This window comes from Agrilus planipennis, unplaced genomic scaffold (genome assembly GCF_000699045.2).
Source record: "Agrilus planipennis isolate EAB-ADULT unplaced genomic scaffold, Apla_2.0 scaffold100, whole genome shotgun sequence".
NCBI lineage: Eukaryota > Metazoa > Arthropoda > Insecta > Coleoptera > Buprestidae > Agrilus > Agrilus planipennis.
In genome coordinates, this window is record NW_020442469.1 from 618,352 (window position 1) to 629,351 (window position 11,000).

General features: G+C 34.5%; 1 protein-coding gene across 5 annotated transcripts in view; it reads left to right on the plus strand.

Annotated features, from left to right (window-relative positions):
- Positions 1–11,000, plus strand: part of LOC108736193 (probable serine/threonine-protein kinase MARK-A) — a 395,028-nt gene that overhangs the window by 12,976 nt on the left and 371,052 nt on the right. Inside the window, exon 1 of one of the 5 annotated variants that reach the window (XM_025981386.1) lies at positions 1,543–1,557. The exons of the other annotated variants lie outside the window; for them this stretch is intronic. The gene's annotated coding sequence lies outside the window, so the exon portion shown is untranslated. Of the gene's footprint in view, positions 1–1,542; positions 1,558–11,000 lie in introns of those variants that run through there. 5 annotated transcript variants of the gene reach the window in all.

Here is an 11,000-nt window from a genome sequence, read left to right on the forward strand (position 1 = left end):
TATACAATAATACATTTCCATTTACCTCCTTCTCTATATCCATACAAAATATCTATCAAACAAATAAAATTAAAATTTTCTTTTGAAAAATGAAACCATTCCATCAGTATTTTCTTATGACGTTGTCACGTTCAACTGTCGTCAGTAAACCGACTTTACAGACAACCGATTTTTTAATCTATTTATACATCGAAGACGCGATCAACATCATTAAAGACAGTACAACTGTAGGGATAGATACACGGGGGAAAAGATTAGTATGCTTAGATTCTCAAATGATATAGCAGTATTAGCATCTAGCAAGGAGGAGTTAGAGATAGCTTTAAATAAAATGGAAGCGGTACTGACAAAACAGTACTGTATGAAAATAAATAAAAGTAAAACAAGCATACTGGTATGCAAGGGAAGAAAAAGTATGGAAGGAGCGAATATAAAGATAGGAGACAAAAAATTAGAAGAAGTGGCTGATTTTAGGTATCTAGGAAGTCATATAAGTGAGAACGGAAGGAGTAGTAGGGATATAAAGCAGAGGATAGCGCAGGGTCGTATTGCCTTCAATAAAAAGAAGTCACTTCTACGCTCGGGAATGGTTAATTTAGAATTCGAAAAAGATTATTAAAGGTGTATGTTTGGAGCGAGGCGCTGTACGGGTACGAAACATGGACACTGGGCGCGGCGGAAAAGTTAGAAGCGTTCGAAATGCGGTGTTACAGATAAATGTGAATGATGAAGATACCGTGGATAGAGAAGGTTAGAAATAAAGAGGTATTAGAAAGAATAGAATAAGAAATAGGCGAGATAGGTTAGAACGACACCTTCTCAAGCATGAAGATCTAGTCAGAGACATATTAGTGGCAGAAACGGGAGTTAGGAGGGGCAGAAGTAGATCTAGATTAGACTACTGTTTACAAATAGTTAAGGATGTGGGTTGTTCTAGTTTTAGGGAAATGCGAAGATTGTAATCCAAAGATGTCTAAACAACTTAGGTTTTGTGTTTACATCATAGAAGTCGTAGTCTAGTTTATGTCATGTACGACATGTGTATTTTGTAGAATGGAGCACTACATCAGCTCGCTTAATAGTTTTTTGATTTTCTAATAACGTTACCTACTTAAGTGTAAGTTTAATTAAATTTCACAACGTTCTTATATGCTTTTACGACCGTTTATTGTATGTGTGTATTTGTAGTGCCTATAATCAGATTAAACAAGTCATTATAACTGCCACAGGAGTACGACGTACTGTGGCCAAAGCTGCGAAGTTAATACGTTACCGTAATTTATTGATCACGAACGTCGAAGGTTAGGCCGGTTGACCATGAAGTGTGCACTATCTCGATGTAAATCTACATGGCCATAATCTCTTCTATCAATAAACACATACATGCGTATAAACCTGCACATACGTACATAGGTACGAACTATCAATAGACCTATGTATGTGTTGGTACCTGTCCTCACGACGAACGGTACAACTCGGCAACTTTGTAGACCCTCAACTTCGTTTGAGCTTTCAATTGTTTTTTGAGGAACAGGCACATGCCTACGTCCTACATGTGTAAGTAATTACTCAAGTTTCTGTTGTGAAAAATAGCATTTGAATTTTTTACTGCAAAAAGAAAACCGAAATCTTAAAACATCATTAATATGTCCGTGTGTCTATTAATAAAAAATCTGTATTTTTAGTTTTCTTGTAAGATATTTTCAGACATTTGTATTTTCGGAAATGTGAGCTAAAAGCAGATTCTACCCTTCTTTATCTTCTAAATGGAAACCCAAAGCGACCATTGTAGATTCTGATTTTTTTCCAAAATCCTAATTTTGCGGCGCTACGATTTTGTTGTTCCAATTTCAACATTTTTAGTTATATTGCATATAAATAGTAATTGACTGCGGGTGTTGAGCCCATAGTAGCTGAAAATTTGTTCAACCAATTATAAATTTTGTAAATGTATCTATGTAAGTATCTACTTTTGTGACTGTTTATTAGGTTACAGTACATGCACCGTATATCAAAATAAAAGTTTGTATTTTACGTCATTACAAAAGAGTCCGGTGCGGTCCGGCTAACATGTACGTATTTTCGTGCAATTTTTGGCATCGTATGAAAGGTACGTGCGCCTATATGTGCAGAAAATTCAAAAACTTCTGGAAAAGATCATAGTGGCACTGTCCACATGACTAAAAGTGCAGGGATGTAATGTAGTAATGATGGAAAGGTAGGTATAACCTATAGTAATTGTTATTCTACTATTTTATTAATTTTGAATTGTCATCCAATAGTAATATTTAATTCTTATGGAAAGTTACTGCTATTACTTGCATTTAATAATGATCCACACTACCGTTACCTATGCATGATTACTGAGCAATTAATGAAATCGACAGTAATGAAATTGGCGGATTGAAAACGTACCTATCAATGGCTATTGTTACTGCTTATCACGATATTATTTATACATACACTTGTATAGAAAATTTATTAATGCTTTCCATTATTATTACTTCCTACACTAGCTTAATTCTAATTAAGTTTTCGTGATTTATTGGGAAAATTTATTTTATCAAATAACTCTAAAATTAATTTTAATGGGGTGTCAAATAATTCACCACAAATGTTATGTATCAATACGTAATAAAAGCTTTATTGCCTGTTTTTAATGTGCTAATTGAGAGATAATTGTTGGTGTTCTTAAACCTACTTATATGTTTGTTTACATGCAACGTAAATGAACAACATCGTTATCAGAATGTATATGTACATATTCGTATCATCATCATCATAAGGTCATCAGACCGAAGACTGGTTGGACACGTACCTCCACTCTTTCCTATCCTGAGCTAAACTTCGCATTTCCCTAAAACTAGAACAGCCCACATCCTTAACTATTTGCGAACAGTAATCTAANGGGCTTTTTTGTAGACCTTTTTAAGGTGTACAATACTGTTATATGATTTTGATCTATGTCGTAGGGTTCAGCCAGCGTTTGCAATGTAAGCGCAAAAAAATGTGTTTATTTACGACATCACATTACAAACTTCTAAAATTATCAGTGTTTCTCTACTATATTATGCATGTATTATACATATAAACCTTCCTCTTAAATTAGTCTATCTATTAAAAAAAAAAACCGCATTAAAATCCGTTGCGTAGTTTTAAAGATCTAAGCATAAATAGGGACAGACAGCGGGCGAGATGCGTTGTATGATTTCGTTACATAGCAACTCGCATGAAACGAACTTACCCTACCGCGCCTAAAGAAGTTTCACTTCAAAAATGGTTTCTCTCATTTTGTTAAAACAAATTAACTTGCTGAAATAATTACCTCTTTTCGAATGATTGTGTCAGTGGCATAAACATAGCGTCATCGTAAGCCTATTTTAGTTTTTGCCCTAGTCTGTCAACCTCCATCAACTTTCTAACTATAATGTTTCAGGAGGTGCGCGCTTATGTAAGCTTAACCGATGAAAATCTACCTGCTTGAGAATACAAGTGTTCAACACATGTTACCCCACGTTTATAATACTCGAAACTTTTTGTAAGATGGTATACTGTATACACACCTGTCTAAAATATTTAACCACCATAAATTCTTTAGTTCCTTCTATTTACTGTTTCATCAACAAATTGTTAGCACCGATCCGAGAAATCATAAAATCTAGAATAGTTATCCTGCAAAGTTTAATAAACACAGACACACGGATGAACAGACGCGTGAATAGTTCTATATGCGTACATAATTGAAAATATGGAGAACAATTACTAAAATAACGAAAAATATATTATTCGGTTTAAGTGGTCATAGTTTCCGTTCTCCATTCAAAATTTCTCGATTGGAGCCCCAAATAGAAATCCTTAAGCTTAATTTTGCAATATTAAACATATACATAGCTACGGAACTGATATTAATTGTAAGACCAATAATATGAAGTTTAACACAGAAGTGCGCAATGAGGATATCTGTCGTGAAGATCTTATTTTAGATATTTACTATTTAATTTACCTAATATTTTATTATCGTATTTACGTATAATGATTTTTATGAATTTATTTTCGACTTCATATAATAATGCGTACTGTATTACTTTTTCGTTTCGCAGGAATTTACGTAAAATATATTCTATGTGGAAGTAACTTCAGAATGAAAAAAGTAGGTTTAAAATAATGATTAACCAATAAATATGCAGCTATACACTCCCTAGAGTCACATGTTTGAGTGAGTGTGTGCAAATTGTAAATTCGGCAGACGCAGAAAATAAAAACAACATATTGAGTGCTAAACGTGGATTATTAAAATGTTACATACTTTTCTATAATATGAGTATATAATAACAACCCCTTCCAGTAAGGGTATGTGACCAATTAATTAATTAATTTACTGCTGACAACATCATATTACTATTGTATTGTATCATCATCATCCTCCTAAGACTGGTTGGACACGCACCTCCACTCTTTCCTATCCTGACTTAATCTTCGCATTTTCCTAAAACTAGAACAACCCATGTCCATAACTATTTCCGAACAATAATCTAATCTAGGTTTTTCGTTCCTGCTCTAATATGTTTCTGACTAGATCTTCATGCCTGAGAAGGTGTCCAATTAACTTATCTCGCCTATTCCTTGACTTCCATGGAGTCCTCTGTTCTCCTATTCTGTCTAATATCTCTTCATTTCTAACCTTCTCTATCCACAATATCCTCATCATTCGCCTGTAACACCACATTTCGAGCGCTTCTAACTTTTTCTTTTCCGCCGCTCCCACTCTGTCCATGTTTCGCACTCGTACAGCGCCGTGCTCCAAACACACTCAAACAACCTTTTTTGAATTTCTAAATTAACCGTTCGCGAGCACACAAATGACTTCTTTTTATTGAAAGCGACTTGATCCTGCTCTAGCCTCTGCTTTATATCCCCACTACTCCTTCCGTCCTGACTTATCTGACTTCCTAGATGCCTAAAATCGGTCACTCGGTCGCTCTTTCCCTACTTTTTTTCCCTTGCGTAGGTTTTCAAAATGTATAAGTCAATTAAGTGCATTTTATTGAATATGACACATATGATAATTGCATTACTAAAAGAATATGCTACTTTTTTTGATAAACCATTGTTTTATTGTAGTTTAACATACCTTTTATTTCAATAATTAACACTTAAAGAAATGTAAGTGCTTTCTCCAATAAATATATAACAGCAATTTTCCGGCCGAATTTACAAACTCAATTTTGGGTAGATTTGAACGAAACGGCCTAATTTCCATTTTGACGTAGATAATAATGAATTCTTCTACTTGTCGTAATGACCGACTGAATTTACCACTGCCCAGAATTACGATAAAAACAACTTTTTCCTTTTGTTAATTTCATTGACATGCATCCCTTATTTATGGCATGACGTGCCCTAATATTCCAACGCGAGTTGGCTTATTAAATATAAAAGCATGTTGTCTTTCCACACGCGTTCTGAAAGTAAAACATTAATGTGGAATTTGAATGCTGAAACCGCAACATTACTTTTATTAATAAATTGAACGAAACTTAAAACGGTTTATTTGTAATCAATGAGAACATTTTTTCTTAACCAAAGTTCACATAGGTTTCTATAAATGTACAGCAATAGTTTGTGAAAGAGTAATTACCTTATACAATAGATATAAGCCGCTTACTTTTCGATTACTACATTTCACTCGAATTACCATTGCACTTTCGTGCTAGAAAAGGAGAGTAGAGAGCGAAAACGCGGAAAAATCGGTGCTTGTTCTTGTTGTAGGAGTGACACGAAGATTTTGATACCGTTTTACTCCTAAAGGTTAATCACACTTTCACTTTTCCACTTGCGTTGTTCGAATGAAATGTAATAAATTTTAATGGGGTGTGGTGTATTATTGTTCGGCATTGTTTGTCCCTCGAATGGCACAACAAAAAAAATTTAATAGCGTTTTGTAATTTGTAATTTATAAATCGATTGTCAGTGTATACATATACATATATGTATGTAGATATATTACGTACGCATTTATGTACGTATGCCTGTACACATGTATGTACGTATGTAAGTAAAATAAAGAAAAAACGAATGAAACATGCGCGGACTAGGGTTGCCAACCGTACTATAATATATAGTATTGTACTATATTCCAGGTCTACGTACTATATACTGGTGCAGAAATATATAGTACCCAAAAATACTATATTTTCAACAAACAAGTCCTTCATTTTAAAAATTTATAAACGCGCCTTTATGATGAATGAAATTATTATTGTAATAAAATAACTCGAAGTAGTCCGTATTCTGTCGAAACTGCCAGACGCGGATCGCGATTTCGATCTTTTTGGATCTCATCAGCGCGTGGCAGGCAGCTCCGTCAGAACACAGACCAACCCTTACCTGCTGTCTTAACACAGTGAGCGCCATCTGTAGTACGATGCTATTTAAATGGACCTTGTTGGAGCATACGTAATCCTCAAATGTAACATCGTACCACAGATAGCGCTCACAACGCTATTTGTGGTATTTACTATTATTGTAGACAAAAAATTGTTAAAAAATGAAAGAAGTGCAAAAAAATATAGTTTTAACGAAAAAAGTAAAGTGGTAAGAGTAACAAGCATATCTTTGTCATTTTTTGCTTTTTCCATAAACTACTACTTTTGTTTTGTAGTGTACCATATTTTTTTATACCTTACTTTGAAAAATACTATATTTCGCCGAAGAAATGTTGTGACATCTTGTTTAAAAGAAAATTGTAAGTAGTAATCTTAGAATCTGAAGACCTTGTTTAATTTTGTCGGGCAGTGGATATTCAATATAAGATAAATATAGATATATTTAGATCTTTATAAAATTAATTTTCATTTTTTTTGTCTCGGAATTAATAAGCAGTAGATCTCAATCCTATTTTGTCAATTGCTTGTGATGGTCAGTTTAGACGATCAAGTGCATGCTAATTGCGCGCGGACTAGAAATTTCTAACTAGATCAAAAAAGTTTCCACCACTTATTCGAAATAACTGTCAAATGTAAATTTCACAACATTTTTACTAAATAATTTGCAGGAAAAACAAATGAGCGTATCCATTTGAGGCAAGTGAACAAGCCAAATGCCACAACTGTTTCACTATTCTCAAAATTTTAGATTAGGTCATGTTGTGGTTGCCTAATCATACTTCCTTTTTTTATGAGTTTAACTGTTATCATTTAACTCTGTATTACCTATTATAGTAAATATTTCACATTTGAGGACAAATATTTGCATGGTAGGTGTAGAAATGTAGATATCAATAAATGTAATTGCGCAACCCAAGATCGTGATCCATGAGATTTACCTCTACCTTAAGGTAAACAATTGTCTGTGTATGGTTTTAGTTACAGTAACGAATTATATCAGGCCCGTAATTGACCCAAAAATCTGTACGTTTCCCCACTGGATATTTGGATTATTATTAAATAAGTTCGCGCACAAAAGTTATACTGTATGTACAAGGGCGGGCTGACAAGTTCATAAGCTAACCCATATATGGCTCTACTAGTATCAAATCCATTTGATTTTTACTTAGCCCTAACCTTCAATAGACACGTAAATTTGACAGCATTTTTAGTGAAAGAACTTTTGTTGTTTGAAAAAGAAAGTGCTGTTTTCAATGAAATCGATGGCAAAATTCCATGAATTGGGCTTCGAATTGCTTCTGCATCCACCGTACTGTCCAGATCTTGCCCCGAGCAACTTTTTTCTGTTCTCGGACTTCAAGTGGATGCTCGCTGGACAGAAATTTCGCGCCGATGAAGAGGTAATCGCCGACACTGAAGCCTATTTTGAGACTAAAGACAAATCATGTAAAAATGATATCGAAAAATTGTATGACGGCTATAATCGTTGTATTGCCCTCGAAGGGAACTATGTTGAACAATAAAATCAGATTCTATCAAAAAAAAATTTTTTTCTGTGCTAGCCTACGAACTTTTCAGCCCGTCTGTTATATTACTTTCTACATAGGTTTCGCAATTTTTATTATGACAACCTAAAATCCGTCGGGTTTTGCTCTGTCGATTGATTATTTTACCTCGTACCTATAGGTTTAATATCTATCTATGAAGATAGGTTAGTGAGTGTGTCATTTGTTTTTCGCATCTATGCTCATTAGAATATTTATACTTTTAATTATGAACAACTGGCAACAGCTCGAATGATACGGAATCAATAATAAAAGGCTTTCAGAGGTGTAGCTAATGCCCGAAAATAGTAGAAAAAGCAAATTTAAAACCGAATTAGTTTCGGAATCCCCTGTGTTCAGTGATTCAAATACGCTGCGTAATGCAGAATTAATACATGGTCTGCTAGGTTTCCAACATCGCTAATCAAAGAGCTTTATAACGTCGGCTATTTGTTTGACAATGGCATCGGCAGGATTAACCTCAAATGCACCTCTCTCATCCCTACTGTTGCTCCACTATCTCTCGTTTCACCCGTCAAATATTGAACGAATACACGGGCGGCCAGGGTAAAATTACCAATTTTGTTTTATTTCAATTTAACAACATCGACGTATCATTTTTTCTTTGATGCTGTTAGCCAGTTTTTTATGGAAACGACCACGATGACGATGCTTTTGAATTCATTGATTAACCGAAAACAAATTAGTCGAAAGCATTAGATTATTTAGCGGCTACAATTTATTTGAATTTTGAAATCGCGTATTACAAGTTTTCGTTTTTTTACAACCAATTTAACAATGCTTCATTTTACAGGTTGAGCAACTATAGTGATGCTAATTGAGCATTTAATGAGCAATTGTTTGACAACTGAAAATTCGCAAAAATTCATAATCGTAATTCTAACTTTCCTGCGGTGTATTTCGAATGTTTTCAATAATACAATACGTTACAGCTGAGCGAGTGTTTTTGTTTGCTCACGATAAGCAGCAGCGTCTGGCTAATGCTTGATTCTCACTATCACGGTCAGCAGCCGCCCGTTAGACGTCCGACAAAATATTATTCCGTGTAAAAAGTATTGAGTATTCTCATTATCTCACTATCACCCACGACTAGCCGGCGTGTGCCAATATTGCAGAAGAGAATACTTTGACGTGACGACTTTCTAGAGATAAGGCCATCCCGGGCAAACTGTTAAATACAGATATAAAAACTTTTGTTTAGAAATTTTTACCTTATATCTACAAACAAAACATATGTCGTATAATTCAAAATTAAGCAACATAGATATCAATGAAAAAACCAAATAATTTTCAAGCTTTAATTTCTGCAAAAAGTCTATTTTGATCCACACTTGATCTTAAATAATGTTGCATTATTTTTAATCGGGAGGTTTCTTTCTTCAGAAGCTACAGAAACGACCTACCTAACTGACCCTACCAATAATATTCTTAAAGCTATAACAGCATTAGGAAAAATTCAGAGCTATCGGCCGGTCGCCCGGGGTGTTAAGACGGCACTGCGTAACCGTTGTTGTTGGATAACGTGAATGCATTCAATCCGTTAGTAACCAATAAGGAGGTGCTTTTATTAAGTAAAAAGAACGAAAAATCAATTCTTTTAGTACAAACTTGTGTGTTTATACAATTTAAATCAAAAACATTATAGTGACAGTAATGTAAATAAAAAAATATGGAAATTTTTTTTATCTTCTCGCTTTTCTTGTTTTCCTTTTCTTTTCTGTCTCATCTTCTTCCTCCAGTAAAAGAGAGAGATAACTGCTAATTTAGTAAGCGAGTATTTTTTTAAATATCTCCATGAAAACGTGCTAACTATCCAAAAGATTGCCGAAAACCTGACACCTGAACCTGATTGTTTGTCGACTAATTTTCAAAATATGCAATAGTATTAAATAATGGAACCATGAGCTCTATACGAAAAACTGTTAACGAGTTTTGATGCAATATTAAAAACTAGGCAATTAATCAAAATTAGGCAACTTTCTTTTAATTGTGAAGTGTTAAAAAAAAATGCAGCTTTTCAGCTACGCATACTCTAGACTCTGGGAAGGGTTTTAAGTCCAACGTTCAATGGAAGACCATGAATTTAACGATTTCTGTACCTACAATCATATAGTTAAAACGTTTTCTTAGCTCTCTTCTTCGTAAGCATCACTTGGAGTGAAAAAAAAAGGAAAGAAAAATACCGTGCAGTTAATGCTCGGTTGTGGAGCGTTTACAAGTTACATTGTATTTGTAGTTAACGTATCGAGTGGCAACGAACTGAGCTTGCATGCAATTAATGGATACTTGGTTAAGCACCTTAGCTGATGTTGTAATAAGACTCCACGGCACAAAACGAAAAACTTCTTTCATTACCGTATCAACGGGGCTTATCTTCCGTAACGTACGAGACAAACTACTAAAGACTTAAATGCTATAGTCGCTGTTGCTCTGCGTGTCTATATACCCATTTTAATACCACACACGTAAAATGAATTTTATTTCAATAGATACAACCGTACATGAAACGTTTGTTAGTAATAAAAACATATTACTAATAATGTGCAAATGGTCATTTACGTTACCATATACAGTTAGACGAATTATAGTGTGTTTAAACTACATACAGTGTCTCGATTTATATTAGGTAAATAAAGATTTATTAACAAACATCACCTTATGAAGTAAATATTAGGAAGGAAGTCAGACAGGGATGCACGCTACTTTTGACGTGACAACGTCTTATAATTCGATAGAGCCCGGCTGCACGCACGAAAAAACATGACTCATGCGGCGTTACCTCGCTCTGAGGCGTTCCATTTAAGGTTTGAAGTGCAAGCGAGAGCGCGAAACGAGCGACAAAGAGGCACAGTCGGCCTCCGCGTTCGGCAGCGTTCGACATCTGTCTCTCTCCTACTTGAGTGAGCGATGCGTCCGCGTGGACAGCTGCTATACAATAATACATTTCCATTTACCTCCTTCTCTATATCCATACAAAATATCTATCAAACAAATAAAATTAAAATTTTCTTTTGAAAAATGAAACCATTCCATCAGTATTTTCTTATGA